The following is a 12,010-nucleotide window of genomic DNA, read 5'->3' as shown; positions in this document are numbered from 1 at the left end:
AACTGTACGCAGTACTCTAAGTGTGGTCTAACCAAGGTTCGATACAGGTTTAGCATAACTTCACTACTTTTCAATTCTATCCCTCTAGAAATAAACCCTAGTGCTTGGTTTACTTTTTTATGGCCTTGCTAACCTGTGTCGCAACTTTTAGTGATTTGTGTATTTGTACTCCGAGATCCCTTTGTTCCTCTACCCCACCGAGACTCGCACCCTCCCAGTGATAAGTGACCTCCCCATTCTTCCTACCAAAATGTAATACCTCACATTTATCTGTTCAGCCTTGGTCAGTCTGCAAAAACTCTGAAATGTTTAATAATGAAATCAGGGAGTCAAAAAGCTGAGGTGAGGCAGTTTAAAAAGACAGTCCCTGACCAGAGATTGCTGGATGCTGACACTCGGTGCTCATGAGGATAGAATGTCCCATTCCCCAGGCACGGACATCCAGCACCTCGATCACAGCAACAATTCACAAAACAATGGCAATATAACTTGGAGCAGAGACGGTTAAGTGGAGCTGTGATCGAGGTGCTCAAAATTAGGAGGGGCTTTGATCGAGCAAACAAGGAGAAGCTTTTGTCACTGGCAGGAGGGTCGGTAACGAGAGGACACAGATTTCAGATCATTGGCAAAAGAATCGAGAGAGGAAATGAGGAGACTTTTTTTACACAGTGAATTGTGATGATCTGGAATGCACTGCCTGAATGGGAGGTGGAAGCAGATTCAATAGTAACTTTCAAAAGGGAATTGGATATATACTAAAGGCAGAAATTTGCAGGGCTGTGGGGAAAGAGCAGGGCAGTGGGACTAATTGCATCGCTCTTTCAGAGAGCCGGCACCAGCACGATGGGCCGAAAGGCATCCTACTGTGCTCTATGATTCCATAACATCAGCTTCTCTCTGCTCACTAGTACTGAGAGAACAGGGAATAATCTTTAAATCCAGCCTAGTTATTGGGGGCTCTTAACATTAACAAGCCCCAGTTGCCTGAATTAACATGGTTCAGTCCTGGATGTGATTAAAGGCATCGGAAACAGTGGAATCGACCCACTGCAGTCACACTGTGGACACACTGGTGTGTCAGCGGGTGGGATACACCAGGGAATCCCTTTCCACACACTGAGGTTGACTCTAATGATCGGGAGTCCTAGGGTTTCGGATACCAGATAATCAAACTCACAAGAACACAAATTGTCTCTCCAGGCTTTATTAAGAGCGCTGCATAACACAGATCGGGTGATAATTCCCTCAATCTGGAGAATAGAAGTGCAGTGGATTCGTGCGCGATCTTCTCGAGTCTGTTCCAACTGACAATGGATTAAGTGGCCTGTTCTTATACACAAGCTTGGTTACCGCTCAGGAAATGGGATTGTTTGGACCCGTCTGTTGACCGCCTCCTGAACTCCTGCTAATTCAGGGAATTTAGTCCATCTGTGACCAGACTATAACCACAAGCCCGTCTGGTTATCACACCTATACGGTCCGTGAGTTTATTATTAGATTCACACCCAGATGTTGTGTCTTTACTTGTCTGGCACTTCATCCCATAACACGGGTACAGGGGCTCAGTAATGTTTCATTCATCAGAAAAAGACAAAGTACAACAACATACTGGTCAGCTTAACAGAATCTCATCATATTTATGTGGCTATAAATATAAAAGTCACTAATAAATCCAGGAGGGAATTCAGGAGAAACTTCTTTACCCAGAGAATGGTGAGAATGGGGAACTCGCTACCACAGGGAGTAGTTGAGGTGAACAGCACAGATGGATTTATGGGGAAGCCACACAAGGGAGAAAGGAATGGGAGGAGATGTTGATCGGGTTAATTGAAGTAGGGTGGGTGTGGGGCATAATCACCGGCATGGACCAGTTGGGCCGAATGGCCTGTTTCTGTGCTGTACATTCTATGTAACACCATGAACAGTCAATCGAAGGGAATCATCAGCACAACAGTCTTAAAGATTAAACAGCAGTACAAGATTTATAAAACATTCATCCGTTCCATGTTCATGTCACCCCAGCTGTCTCCAGGGCTCTGCGCCACAGACCAATGTGAATTTGCTGGTGTCTCAGTAGCTGGGATGACCGAGCGAATCCTTTGCCACAAACGGAGCAGGTGAACAGTCTCTTTCCTTCTCTCTCCAGCTGGTGTCTCTTCAGGCTCGTCAAACATTTAAATGTCTTCCCACAGTCAGAACATTTAAAAGGTCTCTCATCAGTGTGAACTCGCTGGTGTGTCAGTAGGCTGGATGATTGAGTGAATCCCTTCCCACACACGGAGCAGGTGAACGGCCTCTCCCCAGTGTGAACTCGCTGGTGTATCAGCAGATACCTGGATCTTTTAAAGCTCATCCCACAGTCAGAACATGTAAACGGTCTCCGATCGGAGTGAACTCGCTGGTGTACCTTCAGATCCTCAGCGCTTTTAAAGCACATCCCACAGACAGAACATGTAAATGGTCTCTCATCAGTGTGAATTCGCTGCTGTTTCTTCAGATTCAGAGAGGTTTTAAAGCTCTTCCCACAAACAGAACATGCAAACGGTCTCTCATCGGAGTGAACTCGCTGGTGTTTCTTCTGCTCCCCAGAGGTTTTAAAGCTCATCCCACAGACAGGACATGTAAATGGTCTCTGATCGGAGTGAACTCGCTGGTGTTGCTTCAGATCCGTAGAGGTTTTAAAGCTCTTCCCACAGACAGGACATGTAAATGGTCTCTGATCGGAGTGAACTCGCTGGTGTTGCTTCAGATCCGCAGAGGTTTTAAAGCTCTTCCCACAGGCAGAACATTTAAATGGTCTCTCATCAGTGTGATATTGCTGGTGTGTCAGCAGGTGGGATGACTGACTGAATCCCTTCCCACACATGGAGCAGGTGAATGGCCTCTTTCCTGCTCTCTCCAGCTGGTGTCCCTTCAGCTCCTGGGACCTTTTAAAGCTTTTCCCACAGTCGGAATGTTTCACCGGCCTCTCCCCAGTGTGAACTCGCTGGTGTGCCAGCAGATTCGAGGACCGAGTGAATCTCTTCCCACACACGGGGCAGGTGAACAGAATCTCTCCTGCTCTCTCCAGCTGGTGTCTCTTCAGATCCTGGGACCTTTTAAATCTCTTCCCACAGTCAGAACATTTAATGTGAACAAGCTGGTGTCTCAGGAGGGTGGCAGAATGAGAGAATCGCTTCAAAAACACGGAGCAGGTCAAAGGTCTCTCATCGGCGTGGACAAGCTGGTGTCTCAGCAGCACGGATGGTGCAATTAATCCCTGCCCACACACGGAGTGGGTTAAAGGTCCCTCCCTAGTGTGAACTTGCTGGTGTATCATTGGAGCGGATGGCTGAGTGAATCCCTTCCCACACACGGGGTCCGGGTTTCCCCCAGTGTGTGGCCACTGGTGTCGCTTCAGGTATTTGTAGATTTTGAAGCTCTTTCAGAACATTTAAAAGTTTTCTCCCCAGTGTGAACTCACGGGTGTGCCAGCAGATTGGAGGAGCGACTGAATCAGGTCCTGAGGAATCATGTAACTCTCAGATCTTGAGGTGCTGTTTGGTTTGAGCTTCCTGTCTGTAAATGCTCCACTTCTAAAACCCTGTAAAAGGAGTGTAGAAAGGGTAAGGGGGGAAGCAGGAATTTTATTTGGGCTTAGAATTTTGCCTCAAAGAACAAACAGGGCAGAGCCGGTCCCACTGGTGTCCAGCCGTGCCCACAATAACCAGCGGGCCAGAAACAGCCCAATCCACCTCACTGACTTGGCCCTGAAGTCAAATCAAGTCTCAGCAAAGTCTCATCAAATGACATCCTTTGTGACTGTGACAAAGGTAAACTATCTCTCCTCGTCCTTCCTGACTTGTCTGCAGCCTTTGACACGGTTGACCACTCCATCCTTCTCCAACGCCTCTCCACCATCGTCCAGCTGGGCGGGACTGCACTCGCCTGGTTCCATTCTTATCTATCTAATCGTAGCCACAGAATCACCTGCAACGGCTTCTCTTCCCACTCCCGCATCGTTACCTCTGGTGTCCCCCAAGGATCTATCCTTGGGCCCCTCCTATTTCTCATCTAAATGCTGCCCCTTGGTGACATCTGAAAACACAGCCTCAGCTTCCACATGTACGCTGACGACACCCAGGTCGACCTCCCCACCACTTCTCTCGACCCCTCCACAGTGTCTAAATTCTCAGACTGCTTGTCCAACATCCAGTTCTGGATGAGCAGAAATTTTCTCCAATTAAATATCGGGAAGATCCATTGGCTCCATCCCTCTCCCTAACATCTCTCTGAGGCTGAACCACACTGTTCACAACCTCGGTGTCATATCTGACCCTGAAATGAGCTTCCGAACACATATCCGCAGCATAACAAAGACCGCCTACTTCCACCTCGGTAATATCACCCGTCTCCGCCCCTGCCTCAGCTCATCCGCTGCTGAAACCCTCACCCGGGCCTTTGTTACCTCGAGACTCGACTATTCCAACACACTCCTGGCTGGCCTCCCACATTCTACCCTATGTAAACTTGAGGTGATCCAAAACTACCCGTGTCGTAACTCAACGCCAAGTCCCGTTCACCCATCACCCCTGTGCTCGCTGACCTACATTGGCTCCCGGTTAAGCAATGCTTCGATTTCAAACTTCTCATCCTTGTTTTCAAATCCCTCCATGGCCTCGCCCCTCCCTATCTTAGTTATTCCCTTCAGCCTCACAACCACCCGCCCCCCGCGACAGAATCACAGAAAAATTATGGCACAGAAGGAGGCCATTCAGCCCATCTTGTCCGTGCCGGCCGATTAAGTGCTATCCACACTAATCCCACTTTCCAGCACTTGGTCCGTAGCCTTGTAGGTTACGGCACTTCAAGTGCACATCGAAGTACTTTTTAAAATGTGATGAGAATTTCTGCCTCTACCACCCTGTCAGGCAGTGAGTTCCAGACCCCCACCACCCACTGGGTGAAAACATTTCTCCTCAACTCCCCTCTAAAGCTCCGAACAATTTCTTTAAATCTACGCCCCCTGGTTGTGGACCCCTCTGCCAAGGGAAATAGGTCCTTCCTATCTAGGCCGCTCAGAATTTTATACACCTCAATCAAGTCTCCCCTCAGCCTCCTCGGTTCCAAAGAAAACAACCTCCTTCCCCCCGCCCCCCCCCCCCCCAAGACATCTGCACTCCTCCAATTCTGCCCTCTTGAGCATCCCTGATTATAATCGCTGCACCATCAGTGGCCGTGTCTTCTGTTGCCTCGGCCCTAAGCTCTGGAATTCCCTCTCTGAACCTCTCCGCCTCCCTTGCATAGAAAATAGGAGCACAAGGTAACACTGCAGTAGGAGTAAATTGGCACAGCAGGCAGTGGAAACCAGTTCTCTAACCAATCAGCAGGGGTGCCTCATTTGGCTGTAAACAAACAAACAGTATAAAAAGACCAGTGCTAGTGCGAGTTAGCAGAAAGTGCTGTGAGTTTGGGTAAGTGTGAGCTAGGGTAAGTGGGGTGTTAGGTGCTCTTCTCAAACTTAAACTCTGTGGGTTGTAGTTAATAAGGCCTTTCTGGTGCAGAGTGACTGTTGGTAAACCATTTAACTGGTGTAATTAGAGGGATTGATTTAATTTAAATCCAATTAATTAAAGGGGATACTAGCATCTATAAATCGGGCAGAGGGTGTCCATAACTAACAATAAAAAATTTAATTAATTACATAGAATGGAGCAGGTGATGTGTTACTGTTGCGAGATGTGGGAGCCGGTGGACCCCATTGAAGCTCACGGTGATTACATCTGTGACAAGTGTCTGCTGCTACAGGAACTCCAGCTCTGTGTTGATGAGCTGGAGACTGAGCTTCAAACACTGCGACACATCAGGGAGGGGGAGAAGTACCTGGACTCTGTGTATCAGAAGGTGGTCACACCTATGAAGTTAATTAATTCAGATGTAGCCCATGGTCAGGGACAGGACGGTGTGACTACAAGTGAGGCAGGTATGGGGATCCAGGAGGTAGAGCTGGAGGAGCCGCAGCCCTTGCTCTTGTCCAACAGGTTCGAGGTTCTTACTCCCTGTGGGGACAGGAGCAGGGACTGCAGGGAGGATAAGCAACCTGGCCACAGCACCGTGGAATGGGGGGCCATTCAAGAGGGGGGAGTAAATAGAAATGTTGTAGTGGTAGGGGATAGTATTATTAGGGGGATAGATAGAGTTCTCTGCAGCCGAGAGCAAGAGTCCCGAAGGCTGTGTTGCCTACCTGGTGCCAGGGTTAAGGACATCTCCTCTGGGCTGGAAAGAAACTTGCAGTGGGAGGGGGTGGATCCAGTTGTCGTGGTCCATGTTGGTACAAACGACGTAGATAGGACTAGGAAGCCGGTTCTGTTAAAGGAGTATGAGCAGCTAGGGGTCAAATTAAAAAACAGAACCTCAAGGGTAATAATCTCTGGATTATTACCTGAGCCACGAGCGAATTTGGCTAGGACAAATAAAATTAGAGAGTTAAATGCGTGGCTCAAAGACTGGTGTGGGAGAAATGGGTTTTGCTTCCTGGGACACTGGCACCAGTACTGGGGCAGGAGGGAGCTGTTCCGTTGGGACGGGCTTCACTTGGCCAGTGCTGGGACTAGTGTCCTGGCGGATCATATAACTAGGGCTGTAGAGAGGGCTTTAAACTAACTAGTGGGGGGGTGGGGTGGGGGGGGAGGTTCCTAGAGAGCAAATAATAAAAATGACAACAGAGAAGGTCATAGACTTAGGTAGCAGTGGGGAAATTAAAAACCAGAGCGTGTCAGGAAGGGGCAGAAGGTATGGAGTAAAAGGTAAAGTAATAAAAAGGGCAAAAGCAGGAACTAAGTGTCACAAAACATATTTGAAAGTTCTCTATCTGAATGCACGTAGCATTCGTAACAAAATAGACGAGTTAATGGCACAAATAACTACATATGGGTATGATCTTGTGGCCATTACAGAAACATGACTGCAGGGTGACAATGCCTGGGAATTAAACATACCAGGTTATTTAACGATCAGGAAGGACAGGCAGGAAGGAAGGGGAGGTGGGGTGGCTATGTTAATAAAGGAAGGAATCACTGTAATACAGAGAAATGATATTGGGTCAAAAGATCAGGATAATGAAACAGTTTGGGTGGAGGTAAGGAATAATAAGGGGAAAAAAACACTAGTGGGCGTAGTCTATAGGCCTCCGAACAGTTGCAACTCTGTTGGACGGAGTATTAATCAGGAAATAGTTGAGGCTTGTAATAAGGGAACATCTATAATTATGGGGGATTTTAACTACCATATTAATTGGACAAATCAAATTGGGCAGGGCTGCCTTGAGGATGAGTTCATTGAGTGTATTAGGGATGGGTTTCTTGAGCAGTATGTAACTGAACCGACCAGGGGGCAAGCAACCTTAGATCTGGTCCTGTGTAACGAGACAGGATTAATTAAAAATGTCCTAGTAAAGGATCCCCTTGGAACGAGTGACCATAACATGGTTGAATTCCATATTCAATTAGAGGATGAGAAGGTTGGATCTCAAACAAGCGTGCTAAGCTTGAATAAAGGAGACTATGAAGGTATGAGAGCGGAATTGAGTAGAGTGGATTGGGAAAATAGATTAAAGGGTAAGACGATACATGATCAGTGGTGTACATTTAAGGAGTTATTTTACAACTTCCAAAAAATATATATTCCACTGAGAAGAAAAGGGTGTAAAAGAAAAGACAGCCATCCGTGGCTAAGTAAAGAAATTAAGAATAGTATTCGACTAAAAACAAGGGCAAATAAGGTAGCCAAATCTAGTGGGAGGATAGAGGATAGGGAAAACTTTAAAAGACAGCAAAAAATAACAAAAAGATTGATTAAGAAAGGGAAGATAGATTATGAAAGTAAATTAGCAAAAAATATAAAAACAGATAGTAAGAGTTTTTATAGTTATATAAAAAGAAAAAGGGTGGCTAAAGTAAATGTTGGTCCCTTAGAGGATGAGACCGGGAAATTAATGGTGGGAAATATGGAGATGGCAAAAACACTGAATGAATATTTTGTATCAGTCTTTAAAGTAGAGGACACTAAGAATATCCCAACACTGGACAAACAGGGGGCTATGGGGGGGAGGAGCTAAACACGATCAAAATCACTAAGGAAGTGGTACTCGGTAAAATAATGGGACTCAAGGCGGATAAATCACCTGGACCTGATGGCTTACATCCTAGGGTCTTGAGGGAAGTGGCGGTAGGGATTGTGGATGCATTGGTAATAATTTTCCAAAACTCCCTGGACTCAGCAAAGGTCCCAGCAGACTGGAAAACTGCTAATGTAACACCCTTATTTAAAAAGGGCAGTAGACAGAAGGCTGGAAACTATAGACCGGTTAGCCTAACATCTGTGGTAGGTAAAATTTTAGAGTCCATTATTAAGGAGACAGTAACAGGACATTTGGATAAACATAATTTAATACGACAAAGTCAGCATGGTTTTATGAAGGGGAAGTCATGTTTGACAAATTTGCTGGAGTTCTTTGGGGAAGTAACATATAGGGTGGATAAAGGGGAACCAGTGGACGTAGTGTATTTAGACTTCCAAAAGGCATTTGACAAGGTACCACACAAAAGATTATTGCTTAAGATAAAAAATCACGGGATTGGGGGTAATATTCTGGCATGGATAGAGGATTAGCTATCTAACAGAAGGCAGAGAGTTGGGATAAATGGTTCATTCTCAGACTGGCAATCAGTAACTAGTGGTGTTCCGCAGGGGTCAGTGCTGGGTCCCCAACTCTTTACAATCTATATTAACGATTTGGAGGAGGGGACCGAGTGTAACATATCAAAGTTTGCAGATGATACTAAGATGGGAGGGAAAGTAGTGAGTGAGAAGGACATAAAAAACCTGCAAGGGGACATAGACAGGCTAAGTAAGTGGGCAGAGATTTGGCAGATGGAATACAATACTGGAAAGTGTGAGGTTATGCACTTTGCCAGGAAAAATCGTAGAGCAAGTTATTATCTTAATGGCAAGAAACTGGAAAGTACTGAAGTACAAAGGGATCTGGGGGTCCTGGTGCACGAAACTCAAAAGGTCAGTATGCAGGTGCAGGAAGTGATTAAGAAGGCCAATGGAGTGTTGGCTTTCATTGCTAGGGGGATAGAATATAAAAATAGGGAGGTATTGCTTCAGTTGTACAAGGTATTGGTGAGACCGCACCTGGAATACTGCATACAGTTTTGGTGTCCATACTTAAGAAAAGACATACTTGCTCTCAAGTCAATACAAAGAAGGTTCACTCGGTTAATCGCGGGGATGAGGGGATGGACATTTTTAATTTTTTTTATTTTTTTAAAAACCCCACAGTGCAGATAGAGGCCATTTCGGCCCATCGAGCCTGCACCGACACATATCCCACCCGATCCCCGTAACCACTACACCAACACATATCCCACCCTATCCCCGTAACCCCACGTATTTAATCCCCCTAACACTAAGGGTCAATTTATCATAGCCAATCAACCTAACCCGCACATCTTTAGACTGTGGGAGGAAACCGGAGCACCCGGAGGAAACCCACGCAAACACGGGGAGAATGTGCAAACTCCACACAGACAGTCACCCGAGGCCGGATTCGAACCCGGGTCCCTGGCGCTGTGAGGCAACAGTGCTAACCACTATGCCACCGGGAGAGGTTGAGTAGATTGGGACTCTACTCATTGGAGTTCAGAAGAATGAGAGGCGATCTTATTGAAACATATAAGATTGTGAAGGGGTTGGATCGGGTGGATGTGGGGAGGATGTTCCCGATGATGGGTGAAACTAGAACTAGGGGGCATAGTCTTAGAATAAGGGGCTGCTCTTTCAAAACTGAGATGAGGAGGAACTACTTCACTCAGAGGGTGGTAGGTCCATGGAATATGCTGCCCCAAAAAGCTGTAGAAGCTACATCGTTACATAAATTTAAAACAGAAATAGACAGTTTCCTAGAAGTAAAGGGAATTAAGGGTTATGGGGAGCGGGCAGGAATTTGGACATGAGTCTAGGTTCGGATCGGTCATGGCCCTGTGGGTAGCCGAGCGGGCCCAGGGGCCGTGTAGCCTGATCCTGCTCCTATTTCGTGTGTCTAATTCTGTTAGATTCAGGAGATGGTTCTGTGATAGTGGATTGGCGGTTAGGATCAGATCAGCCATGATCTTATTGAATGGCGGAGCAGGCTGGAGGGGCCGATTGGCCTACTCCTGCTCCTATTTCTTATGTTCTTATGTTCTTAGGAGTCGGCCATTCGGCCCCTCGAGCCTGCTCCGCCATTCAATGAGATCATGGCTGATCAAAACCCACCTCTGTGACCAAGCTTTTGGCTATCTGCCCGAATTTCTCCTTCTGTGGCTCGGGGTCACATTTTTCAATGTCTTACAATACTCCTGTGCAGCACCTTGGGACGTTTTCCTACGTTCAGATAATAATCTGCCTTCCTGTTTTTGACACCAAAGTGGATAACCTTGCATTTATCCACGTTATATTGCATCTGCCATGCTTCTGCCCAATCACCCAACCTGTCCAAATCATCCTGTAGTTTCTCGACATCCTCCTCACAGCACACACGCCCACCCAGCTTTGTGTCGTCTGCAAATTTGGAGATATTACATCTAGTTCCCTCGTCTAGATCATTAATATATATTGTGAATAGCTGGGGTCCAAGGACCGATCCCTGCGGTACCCCACTAGTCACTGCCTGCCACTCGGAAAAAGACCCGTTTATTCCAACTCTTTGCTTTCTGTCTGCCAACCAGTTCTCTATCCAAGTCAATACCTTGCCCCCAATCCCATGTGCTTTAACTTTACACGCTAATCTCTTATGCGGGACCTTATCGAAAGCCTTTTGAAAGTCCAAATACACCACATCCACTGGTTCTCCCTTATCTATTTTACCAGTTACATCCTCAAAAAATTCCAGCAATTAGTCAAGCACGATTTACCTTTTGTAAATCCATGTTGACTTTGTCCGATCCGGTCACTGTTTTCCCAGTGCTCTGCTATTACATCTTTTATAATAGACTCTAGCATTTTCCCCACGACCGATGCCAGGCTTACCGGTCTATAATTCCCCGTTTTCTCTCTACCACCTTTTTTGAACAGTGGGGTAACATTAGCTACCCGCCAATTCATGGGTACTGTTCCAGAGTCTATCGAATTTTGGAAGATGACCAGCAAGGCATCTACTATTTCCAGGGCCACTTCTTTAAGTACCCTAGGATGTAGATTATCTTCTATGTTTCTATGTATTCAATCTTTCCTTGTCGCTGAAATTCTCTAGTCCTGGCAACATCCTCGTAAATCTCCCGTCTCGAGCAGTCACATCTTTCCTGCAATGGGGCGAGCAGAACTGCACGCAGCACTCTAGCCGGTGGCTTAACTGGTGTTTTGCAAAGTTCAAGCAGAACCTCCCTGCTCTTACATGATACAGAAAGAGAGAGGCACTGCCCCTTTAAATACCTGGGGGGCACCCATTCCCCTTTAAATGGCCAAGCAATTGTTTTTGTTGAAAAGGGGCCGCAGTCCCCTTTGACTCACCCCCCCACCCTCTCACCCACCACAAATACTCACGAGAGAGAGAGGAGGAAGAATGCTGGTCTTTGTCCCTTTAAAAGTGGCTGCCCACCAAAATGTTCACAGCACCAGGGCTCTTTTCTCTGGATAAAAGTCGAAAAGAGAAAAGGTTCACTTATTTTTAAATGAATGCAGTTGATGAATAGCCTTGCAATAAAGGTAATGCAAAGGAATGAACACTCAAGCTGGTTTTTCCCACCACCTCCTCCGCTTCCCTTTAACAGCTCCTGCAGACAATGAAAGCAGGAAAGCGGCCTGCAGCCCACCGAGGTCCCGCCCCCCTCCCGCGCCGCCATTGGTTGGAGGACCGTCAGCCCGCCCGGTCCTCCCAGCGTTTTCCGCGCTCCTGATTGGCGGGCGCCTCGCGTCAATCACCCCCCTCCGATTACGCGCTGACGCCAGCACGCAACGCCAAGGGGTCGGTTGGATCGGCGCACGCCAC

The sequence above is a fragment of the Somniosus microcephalus genome, unplaced genomic scaffold (assembly GCF_052327205.1).
Source record: "Somniosus microcephalus isolate GS21.2 unplaced genomic scaffold, FLI_Smic_1.0 scaffold4, whole genome shotgun sequence".
NCBI lineage: Eukaryota > Metazoa > Chordata > Chondrichthyes > Squaliformes > Somniosidae > Somniosus > Somniosus microcephalus.
This window is presented reverse-complemented; position numbering follows the sequence as displayed.